Consider the following 11,352-nt stretch of genomic DNA (forward strand, 5'->3'; position numbering starts at 1 on the left):
ATTTTTTTCAAGAAGGTTTGACCCTCCCCCTTTTTCACTGAGAAATGACAATATCCTTTGTTTTGCTCATGTACATTAAAAATAATAATTCATGATTTTCTAAAAACATGTAACTGTTTTTGTCTGTTTTTTTGTGCATATGATATCTACTGACCAGGGGTCAAATCATTGGATAAAGGCACATGCGATGATGAATCTCACATTACTCGTATGAAGTGTGTTATCTCCCTTGATTATCAGGTATTCCTGTAGACCAGAGTGATATTACATAACAAAGACTATATTGTGTCATGTTTACTTACAATTTAATAATATTTAAAAGTTATTTCTTGCCTTTCAATGTAGTAAACACATTCCTTTCGGATCTCTCGGAAGTAAACAAATTTATGATTGTGCCTAAAACGAATCCATGATATCTCGGCCTATAACAAAATCGGACTATAACAAACTCGGCCTATAACACAATCGGCCTCCCAAAATCGGACTAAAACAAACTCGGACTATACCAAACTCGGACTACTAGATAAGAAGAATATAAGTATAATGTTGGTTGTTGTTGTTATTTGAAATTAATTTTCAATTCTTAATTTAAAATGAATTGCTATCTACAATTAATTAAATAATTTATTTTTGAACATTTTTGAAGGGGATAAAAAAAAATACGTTAACAAGATATATATAAAAATAAAAGTACAAAAAACTTCTTTTTAATATTGATATATTGAAAATTCAGCACTGATTTGTCTTTTAAGTATCATTATTTGTAATAATGTCCCTCTCAGAATTTTGCTGTAATTAACCTAACGTTAAGTATATGGGACCAAAAGTAATGGTCACTATTTAGAACCGTTTTGTTTGTGGCTTTGGGCCTTCTAAAAGTAAGTACCTATCATAAACAAAATTCCTTCTAAATTAAAGTCACGTTCGTAGTTGTATAAAAGAACTGTCCCTAACAAGACAGTTCAGATTGTAACTAGGCACTGAATAAAAGTTAGTTCCTCTTTAGTAATTGGTTTTATAGTGCGACACACACACATAGCACATACAAAACATACATAGCACATACAGACTTCTGAGTCATATCTGAGGTAACATGCAAAAATGAATGGTGTTGTAATTTAAAGGCAAAAGCACGAGTATAAACATAGGCAGGAGTAATTAACAGCTAGTCATTTGGATTTTTTCATGTTATTTTATATTTATGTATAATAAATGTTTGCCTCGGCTTGCCTTTCTAAAAACAGTGTATCTGTTTGATGTGACCATTTGAATATAATTACCTTTCAATTGCTGAATCAATTAATAAAGAACTACAGATTAGTGAAATTGTTAAGAAGCCATTTACTGTCAATCAAATTTTTCTTTGTTTATATACTAATCATAAACACCAAGGATTAAACACAATAAAAACACGAACACACGCCAATCATTAAAATATCTTTTGTCAATAAGCATAATAAATCACAATATTATTTTAAATAGAAGTTAATTGTCCTCATTTAAACCAAGGAATTGTATATTTAAATATACAATTCCTTGTTTAAACATATCAATTCAACTCATATATCAAATATTTAATACATTTCTATATATGGTTTTTTTCAAAAATATTCATTATAATCTCATAAATTCGTATATAATTTTAATATACATTTTATAAAGTTTTCTTTTAATAAAGTAACAAATAGCAATCTACTTATCGTAGTCCGAGTTTGTGCAATATATTTCTGCATATAAATAATAGTAGGCCGAGTTTGTTATAGTCCAAGTTTGTTATAGTCCGATTTTGTTATAGGCCGTTTTTGTTTTAGTCCGAGTTATCCAGCAGCGCCTAAAACAAGTGTTCAGCCCCGTGCCAGTAATGCATTTTAAAAGCGAAAATTTTCTTGAGTTTTTGCTGATCTTTATCAATAACATTTATCTTAAACAATTTATAATATCTAGGTATAAATAAAAAACTACTTACCATCATTTTCGGTGGTGTACAAGGTGAAATCATCCATAAATCAGTCTGACAACATCTGGAATTGAGCTTCTAATTTGGGTCAAAATCTTTAATTGTTTTTACATAGGCGGTAATGGTAACGTTTTTTCCTGTAGCTCAGTCCATATCGTTAACTTGAATATGTATGATAGCTTGTTTCGAAGCTGTGACATTTTCACATATGTGGTTAAATTTTCGGGGTACGAAGTGAGATTACTTTTTCCGTAAATTAGCAAACCCCGAACATCCTGTTGTGATGCGGCTCCTTGTGGTAAAATATCCCCTTTTTAACACAATAAGTTCTTTGAAAATTTAATACTTTGAACACATTCAATAGCTCCATAGTTTTTACACATTTATTCTATGTTCCTCTACTTTCCTAATCACCACAAATAATTAAGTTCAGTCATTTGCTAAAAATAGAAACATGTCCAATATCACTACACAGAGATTTTTTCTTTACACGTGACTTTTGAGTTCCTCATTTCAAGGCGCATTAGGGATGTTGTCCCATATTGAAATCCATACTTCTGATTTTTCCAAATATTTTTATGTGATCTTCATCGGTATAATATTCTGAATAAATCTTTGTATTTTTGTCCATTTCTGAAAAAAAATAAAGTTGTTTTAGCACTATAAGGCAATGACACTTTCGACGCTATATTCATTTTTTTTTAATACAATGAGTATGTATAAGTAATTTCTTCCAGATTACCTCCACTAGTCAAATCAAGGACAAAACTTCTGATTATAACCTTTAATTACAATACACAGACCCTGATAAAGCATTCTATAAAATTTTCTTGTGCCTTAAAGTGCATTTTGACAGAGAAATTATGCAAAACCGAAGGTTTTATAAAAAAAACAACACCAAAATAATTAGTCTTACTAGTGGAAATCTTGTATTTAATACTGTTGAAACCACTCTAAACTACTGGGAAAGTCATCCGTATCATATAATTAGAGTGCAATATAGTGCAAATTTTCAAAACTTGTCCTTTCACATAATTCCATTTGAGAAAAAATGTTTTTTACATGTTTTTCCAGTGAAAACCTTTTATCAGTGAGAAATCCACATGAGGTCTTAACGGAAACATTGTGACATCACATGTATTATGGCGTCATTAAATAACGACAGATCAAAATAGCGCTAAATATAGTTTGCAGTGTTACATGAGAAACAGTTGCCGCAAGATTTAACTCGAAAAATTGAGTCCAAACGATCTGTAACTAAGCCTTTTCATTTAATACCAAGACCATAGCAACAGTTTTCATATTAGCATATTTTTAACATACCGACTGTAATTTCAATTGCATAAATACCAGAAATAAACAATTAGAGCTTGATTAATAGAACAAAATGCTTACCAGTTATTCAGGACTTTTTAAAACCTCTAGTTTGCCATCTCAGGTTGAAAAATAATGATATGTCTGGAACTGAAATAAGACAAAAAAAATTACTCAGGCTGTGTTATCATTTGATTTAAATACATAAGTATTATTGAGAGAGAAAAATCTATTCTTGAAAGTTTAATCACAAAGAAAGACAAATGCTTTTCCCTTGTGGCTTAGCCACCTTCATTTAAACCTTTTGTATTAGAACCATGGGTAGTAGCTAACTAGCTTAATAGTTGAATAGGTGCAGAAATATTTTTTTCAAGAAGGTTTGACCCTCCCCCTTTTTCACTGAGAAATGACAATATCCTTTGTTTTGCTCATGTACATTAAAAATAATAATTCATGATTTTCTAAAAACATGTAACTGTTTTTGTCTGTTTTTTTGTGCATATGATATCTACTGACCAGGGGTCAAATCATTGGATAAAGGCACATGCGATGATGAATCTCACATTACTCGTATGAAGTGTGTTATCTCCCTTGATTATCAGGTATTCCTGTAGACCAGAGTGATATTACATAACAAAGACTATATTGTGTCATGTTTACTTACAATTTAATAATATTTAAAAGTTATTTCTTGCCTTTCAATGTAGTAAACACATTCCTTTCGGATCTCTCGGAAGTAAACAAATTTATGATTGTGCCTAAAACGAATCCATGATATCTCGGCCTATAACAAAATCGGACTATAACAAACTCGGCCTATAACACAATCGGCCTCCCAAAATCGGACTAAAACAAACTCGGACTATACCAAACTCGGACTACTAGATAAGAAGAATATAAGTATAATGTTGGTTGTTGTTGTTATTTGAAATTAATTTTCAATTCTTAATTTAAAATGAATTGCTATCTACAATTAATTAAATAATTTATTTTTGAACATTTTTGAAGGGGATAAAAAAAAATACGTTAACAAGATATATATAAAAATAAAAGTACAAAAAACTTCTTTTTAATATTGATATATTGAAAATTCAGCACTGATTTGTCTTTTAAGTATCATTATTTGTAATAATGTCCCTCTCAGAATTTTGCTGTAATTAACCTAACGTTAAGTATATGGGACCAAAAGTAATGGTCACTATTTAGAACCGTTTTGTTTGTGGCTTTGGGCCTTCTAAAAGTAAGTACCTATCATAAACAAAATTCCTTCTAAATTAAAGTCACGTTCGTAGTTGTATAAAAGAACTGTCCCTAACAAGACAGTTCAGATTGTAACTAGGCACTGAATAAAAGTTAGTTCCTCTTTAGTAATTGGTTTTATAGTGCGACACACACACATAGCACATACAAAACATACATAGCACATACAGACTTCTGAGTCATATCTGAGGTAACATGCAAAAATGAATGGTGTTGTAATTTAAAGGCAAAAGCACGAGTATAAACATAGGCAGGAGTAATTAACAGCTAGTCATTTGGATTTTTTCATGTTATTTTATATTTATGTATAATAAATGTTTGCCTCGGCTTGCCTTTCTAAAAACAGTGTATCTGTTTGATGTGACCATTTGAATATAATTACCTTTCAATTGCTGAATCAATTAATAAAGAACTACAGATTAGTGAAATTGTTAAGAAGCCATTTACTGTCAATCAAATTTTTCTTTGTTTATATACTAATCATAAACACCAAGGATTAAACACAATAAAAACACGAACACACGCCAATCATTAAAATATCTTTTGTCAATAAGCATAATAAATCACAATATTATTTTAAATAGAAGTTAATTGTCCTCATTTAAACCAAGGAATTGTATATTTAAATATACAATTCCTTGTTTAAACATATCAATTCAACTCATATATCAAATATTTAATACATTTCTATATATGGTTTTTTTCAAAAATATTCATTATAATCTCATAAATTCGTATATAATTTTAATATACATTTTATAAAGTTTTCTTTTAATAAAGTAACAAATAGCAATCTACTTATCGTAGTCCGAGTTTGTGCAATATATTTCTGCATATAAATAATAGTAGGCCGAGTTTGTTATAGTCCAAGTTTGTTATAGTCCGATTTTGTTATAGGCCGTTTTTGTTTTAGTCCGAGTTATCCAGCAGCGCCTAAAACAAGTGTTCAGCCCCGTGCCAGTAATGCATTTTAAAAGCGAAAATTTTCTTGAGTTTTTGCTGATCTTTATCAATAACATTTATCTTAAACAATTTATAATATCTAGGTATAAATAAAAAACTACTTACCATCATTTTCGGTGGTGTACAAGGTGAAATCATCCATAAATCAGTCTGACAACATCTGGAATTGAGCTTCTAATTTGGGTCAAAATCTTTAATTGTTTTTACATAGGCGGTAATGGTAACGTTTTTTCCTGTAGCTCAGTCCATATCGTTAACTTGAATATGTATGATAGCTTGTTTCGAAGCTGTGACATTTCACATATGTGGTTAAATTTTCGGGGTACGAAGTGAGATTACTTTTTCCGTAAATTAGCAAACCCCGAACATCCTGTTGTGATGCGGCTCCTTGTGGTAAAATATCCCCTTTTTAACACAATAAGTTCTTTGAAAATTTAATACTTTGAACACATTCAATAGCTCCATAGTTTTTACACATTTATTCTATGTTCCTCTACTTTCCTAATCACCACAAATAATTAAGTTCAGTCATTTGCTAAAAATAGAAACATGTCCAATATCACTACACAGAGATTTTTTCTTTACACGTGACTTTTGAGTTCCTCATTTCAAGGCGCATTAGGGATGTTGTCCCATATTGAAATCCATACTTCTGATTTTTCCAAATATTTTTATGTGATCTTCATCGGTATAATATTCTGAATAAATCTTTGTATTTTTGTCCATTTCTGAAAAAAAATAAAGTTGTTTTAGCACTATAAGGCAATGACACTTTCGACGCTATATTCATTTTTTTTTTAATACAATGAGTATGTATAAGTAATTTCTTCCAGATTACCTCCACTAGTCAAATCAAGGACAAAACTTCTGATTATAACCTTTAATTACAATACACAGACCCTGATAAAGCATTCTATAAAATTTTCTTGTGCCTTAAAGTGCATTTTGACAGAGAAATTATGCAAAACCGAAGGTTTTATAAAAAAAACAACACCAAAATAATTAGTCTTACTAGTGGAAATCTTGTATTTAATACTGTTGAAACCACTCTAAACTACTGGGAAAGTCATCCGTATCATATAATTAGAGTGCAATATAGTGCAAATTTTCAAAACTTGTCCTTTCACATAATTCCATTTGAGAAAAAATGTTTTTTACATGTTTTTCCAGTGAAAACCTTTTATCAGTGAGAAATCCACATGAGGTCTTAACGGAAACATTGTGACATCACATGTATTATGGCGTCATTAAATAACGACAGATCAAAATAGCGCTAAATATAGTTTGCAGTGTTACATGAGAAACAGTTGCCGCAAGATTTAACTCGAAAAATTGAGTCCAAACGATCTGTAACTAAGCCTTTTCATTTAATACCAAGACCATAGCAACAGTTTTCATATTAGCATATTTTTAACATACCGACTGTAATTTCAATTGCATAAATACCAGAAATAAACAATTAGAGCTTGATTAATAGAACAAAATGCTTACCAGTTATTCAGGACTTTTTAAAACCTCTAGTTTGCCATCTCAGGTTGAAAAATAATGATATGTCTGGAACTGAAATAAGACAAAAAAAATTACTCAGGCTGTGTTATCATTTGATTTAAATACATAAGTATTATTGAGAGAGAAAAATCTATTCTTGAAAGTTTAATCACAAAGAAAGACAAATGCTTTTCCCTTGTGGCTTAGCCACCTTCATTTAAACCTTTTGTATTAGAACCATGGGTAGTAGCTAACTAGCTTAATAGTTGAATAGGTGCAGAAATATTTTTTTCAAGAAGGTTTGACCCTCCCCCTTTTTCACTGAGAAATGACAATATCCTTTGTTTTGCTCATGTACATTAAAAATAATAATTCATGATTTTCTAAAAACATGTAACTGTTTTTGTCTGTTTTTTTGTGCATATGATATCTACTGACCAGGGGTCAAATCATTGGATAAAGGCACATGCGATGATGAATCTCACATTACTCGTATGAAGTGTGTTATCTCCCTTGATTATCAGGTATTCCTGTAGACCAGAGTGATATTACATAACAAAGACTATATTGTGTCATGTTTACTTACAATTTAATAATATTTAAAAGTTATTTCTTGCCTTTCAATGTAGTAAACACATTCCTTTCGGATCTCTCGGAAGTAAACAAATTTATGATTGTGCCTAAAACGAATCCATGATATCTCGGCCTATAACAAAATCGGACTATAACAAACTCGGCCTATAACACAATCGGCCTCCCAAAATCGGACTAAAACAAACTCGGACTATACCAAACTCGGACTACTAGATAAGAAGAATATAAGTATAATGTTGGTTGTTGTTGTTATTTGAAATTAATTTTCAATTCTTAATTTAAAATGAATTGCTATCTACAATTAATTAAATAATTTATTTTTGAACATTTTTGAAGGGGATAAAAAAAAATACGTTAACAAGATATATATAAAAATAAAAGTACAAAAAACTTCTTTTTAATATTGATATATTGAAAATTCAGCACTGATTTGTCTTTTAAGTATCATTATTTGTAATAATGTCCCTCTCAGAATTTTGCTGTAATTAACCTAACGTTAAGTATATGGGACCAAAAGTAATGGTCACTATTTAGAACCGTTTTGTTTGTGGCTTTGGGCCTTCTAAAAGTAAGTACCTATCATAAACAAAATTCCTTCTAAATTAAAGTCACGTTCGTAGTTGTATAAAAGAACTGTCCCTAACAAGACAGTTCAGATTGTAACTAGGCACTGAATAAAAGTTAGTTCCTCTTTAGTAATTGGTTTTATAGTGCGACACACACACATAGCACATACAAAACATACATAGCACATACAGACTTCTGAGTCATATCTGAGGTAACATGCAAAAATGAATGGTGTTGTAATTTAAAGGCAAAAGCACGAGTATAAACATAGGCAGGAGTAATTAACAGCTAGTCATTTGGATTTTTTCATGTTATTTTATATTTATGTATAATAAATGTTTGCCTCGGCTTGCCTTTCTAAAAACAGTGTATCTGTTTGATGTGACCATTTGAATATAATTACCTTTCAATTGCTGAATCAATTAATAAAGAACTACAGATTAGTGAAATTGTTAAGAAGCCATTTACTGTCAATCAAATTTTTCTTTGTTTATATACTAATCATAAACACCAAGGATTAAACACAATAAAAACACGAACACACGCCAATCATTAAAATATCTTTTGTCAATAAGCATAATAAATCACAATATTATTTTAAATAGAAGTTAATTGTCCTCATTTAAACCAAGGAATTGTATATTTAAATATACAATTCCTTGTTTAAACATATCAATTCAACTCATATATCAAATATTTAATACATTTCTATATATGGTTTTTTTCAAAAATATTCATTATAATCTCATAAATTCGTATATAATTTTAATATACATTTTATAAAGTTTTCTTTTAATAAAGTAACAAATAGCAATCTACTTATCGTAGTCCGAGTTTGTGCAATATATTTCTGCATATAAATAATAGTAGGCCGAGTTTGTTATAGTCCAAGTTTGTTATAGTCCGATTTTGTTATAGGCCGTTTTTGTTTTAGTCCGAGTTATCCAGCAGCGCCTAAAACAAGTGTTCAGCCCCGTGCCAGTAATGCATTTTAAAAGCGAAAATTTTCTTGAGTTTTTGCTGATCTTTATCAATAACATTTATCTTAAACAATTTATAATATCTAGGTATAAATAAAAAACTACTTACCATCATTTTCGGTGGTGTACAAGGTGAAATCATCCATAAATCAGTCTGACAACATCTGGAATTGAGCTTCTAATTTGGGTCAAAATCTTTAATTGTTTTTACATAGGCGGTAATGGTAACGTTTTTTCCTGTAGCTCAGTCCATATCGTTAACTTGAATATGTATGATAGCTTGTTTCGAAGCTGTGACATTTTCACATATGTGGTTAAATTTTCGGGGTACGAAGTGAGATTACTTTTTCCGTAAATTAGCAAACCCCGAACATCCTGTTGTGATGCGGCTCCTTGTGGTAAAATATCCCCTTTTTAACACAATAAGTTCTTTGAAAATTTAATACTTTGAACACATTCAATAGCTCCATAGTTTTTACACATTTATTCTATGTTCCTCTACTTTCCTAATCACCACAAATAATTAAGTTCAGTCATTTGCTAAAAATAGAACATGTCCAATATCACTACACAGAGATTTTTTCTTTACACGTGACTTTTGAGTTCCTCATTTCAAGGCGCATTAGGGATGTTGTCCCATATGGAAATCCATACTTCTGATTTTTCCAAATATTTTTATGTGATCTTCATCGGTATAATATTCTGAATAAATCTTTGTATTTTTGTCCATTTCTGAAAAAAAATAAAGTTGTTTTAGCACTATAAGGCAATGACACTTTCGACGCTATATTCATTTTTTTTTAATACAATGAGTATGTATAAGTAATTTCTTCCAGATTACCTCCACTAGTCAAATCAAGGACAAAACTTCTGATTATAACCTTTAATTACAATACACAGACCCTGATAAAGCATTCTATAAAATTTTCTTGTGCCTTAAAGTGCATTTTGACAGAGAAATTATGCAAAACCGAAGGTTTTATAAAAAAAACAACACCAAAATAATTAGTCTTACTAGTGGAAATCTTGTATTTAATACTGTTGAAACCACTCTAAACTACTGGAAAGTCATCCGTATCATATAATTAGAGTGCAATATAGTGCAAATTTTCAAAACTTGTCCTTTCACATAATTCCATTTGAGAAAAAATGTTTTTTACATGTTTTTCCAGTGAAAACCTTTTATCAGTGAGAAATCCACATGAGGTCTTAACGGAAACATTGTGACATCACATGTATTATGGCGTCATTAAATAACGACAGATCAAAATAGCGCTAAATATAGTTTGCAGTGTTACATGAGAAACAGTTGCCGCAAGATTTAACTCGAAAAATTGAGTCCAAACGATCTGTAACTAAGCCTTTTCATTTAATACCAAGACCATAGCAACAGTTTTCATATTAGCATATTTTTAACATACCGACTGTAATTTCAATTGCATAAATACCAGAAATAAACAATTAGAGCTTGATTAATAGAACAAAATGCTTACCAGTTATTCAGGACTTTTTAAAACCTCTAGTTTGCCATCTCAGGTTGAAAAATAATGATATGTCTGGAACTGAAATAAGACAAAAAAAATTACTCAGGCTGTGTTATCATTTGATTTAAATACATAAGTATTATTGAGAGAGAAAAATCTATTCTTGAAAGTTTAATCACAAAGAAAGACAAATGCTTTTCCCTTGTGGCTTAGCCACCTTCATTTAAACCTTTTGTATTAGAACCATGGGTAGTAGCTAACTAGCTTAATAGTTGAATAGGTGCAGAAATATTTTTTTCAAGAAGGTTTGACCCTCCCCCTTTTTCACTGAGAAATGACAATATCCTTTGTTTTGCTCATGTACATTAAAAATAATAATTCATGATTTTCTAAAAACATGTAACTGTTTTTGTCTGTTTTTTTGTGCATATGATATCTACTGACCAGGGGTCAAATCATTGGATAAAGGCACATGCGATGATGAATCTCACATTACTCGTATGAAGTGTGTTATCTCCCTTGATTATCAGGTATTCCTGTAGACCAGAGTGATATTACATAACAAAGACTATATTGTGTCATGTTTACTTACAATTTAATATATTTAAAAGTTATTTCTTGCCTTTCAATGTAGTAAACACATTCCTTTCGGATCTCTCGGAAGTAAACAAATTTATGATTGTGCCTAAAACGAATCCATGATATCTCGGCCTATAACAAAATCGGACTATAACAAACTCGGCCT

The 11,352-nt window shown here is 30.3% G+C and overlaps 1 protein-coding gene across 1 annotated transcript in view; it reads right to left on the bottom strand.

Annotated features, from left to right (window-relative positions):
* Positions 1 to 11,352, bottom strand: part of LOC139521174 (von Willebrand factor D and EGF domain-containing protein-like) — an 82,962-nt gene that overhangs the window by 48,481 nt on the left and 23,129 nt on the right. The gene's annotated exons all lie outside the window — the stretch shown is intronic.

Source organism: Mytilus edulis, chromosome 4, assembly GCF_963676685.1.
Source record: "Mytilus edulis chromosome 4, xbMytEdul2.2, whole genome shotgun sequence".
Lineage (NCBI taxonomy): Eukaryota > Metazoa > Mollusca > Bivalvia > Mytilida > Mytilidae > Mytilus > Mytilus edulis.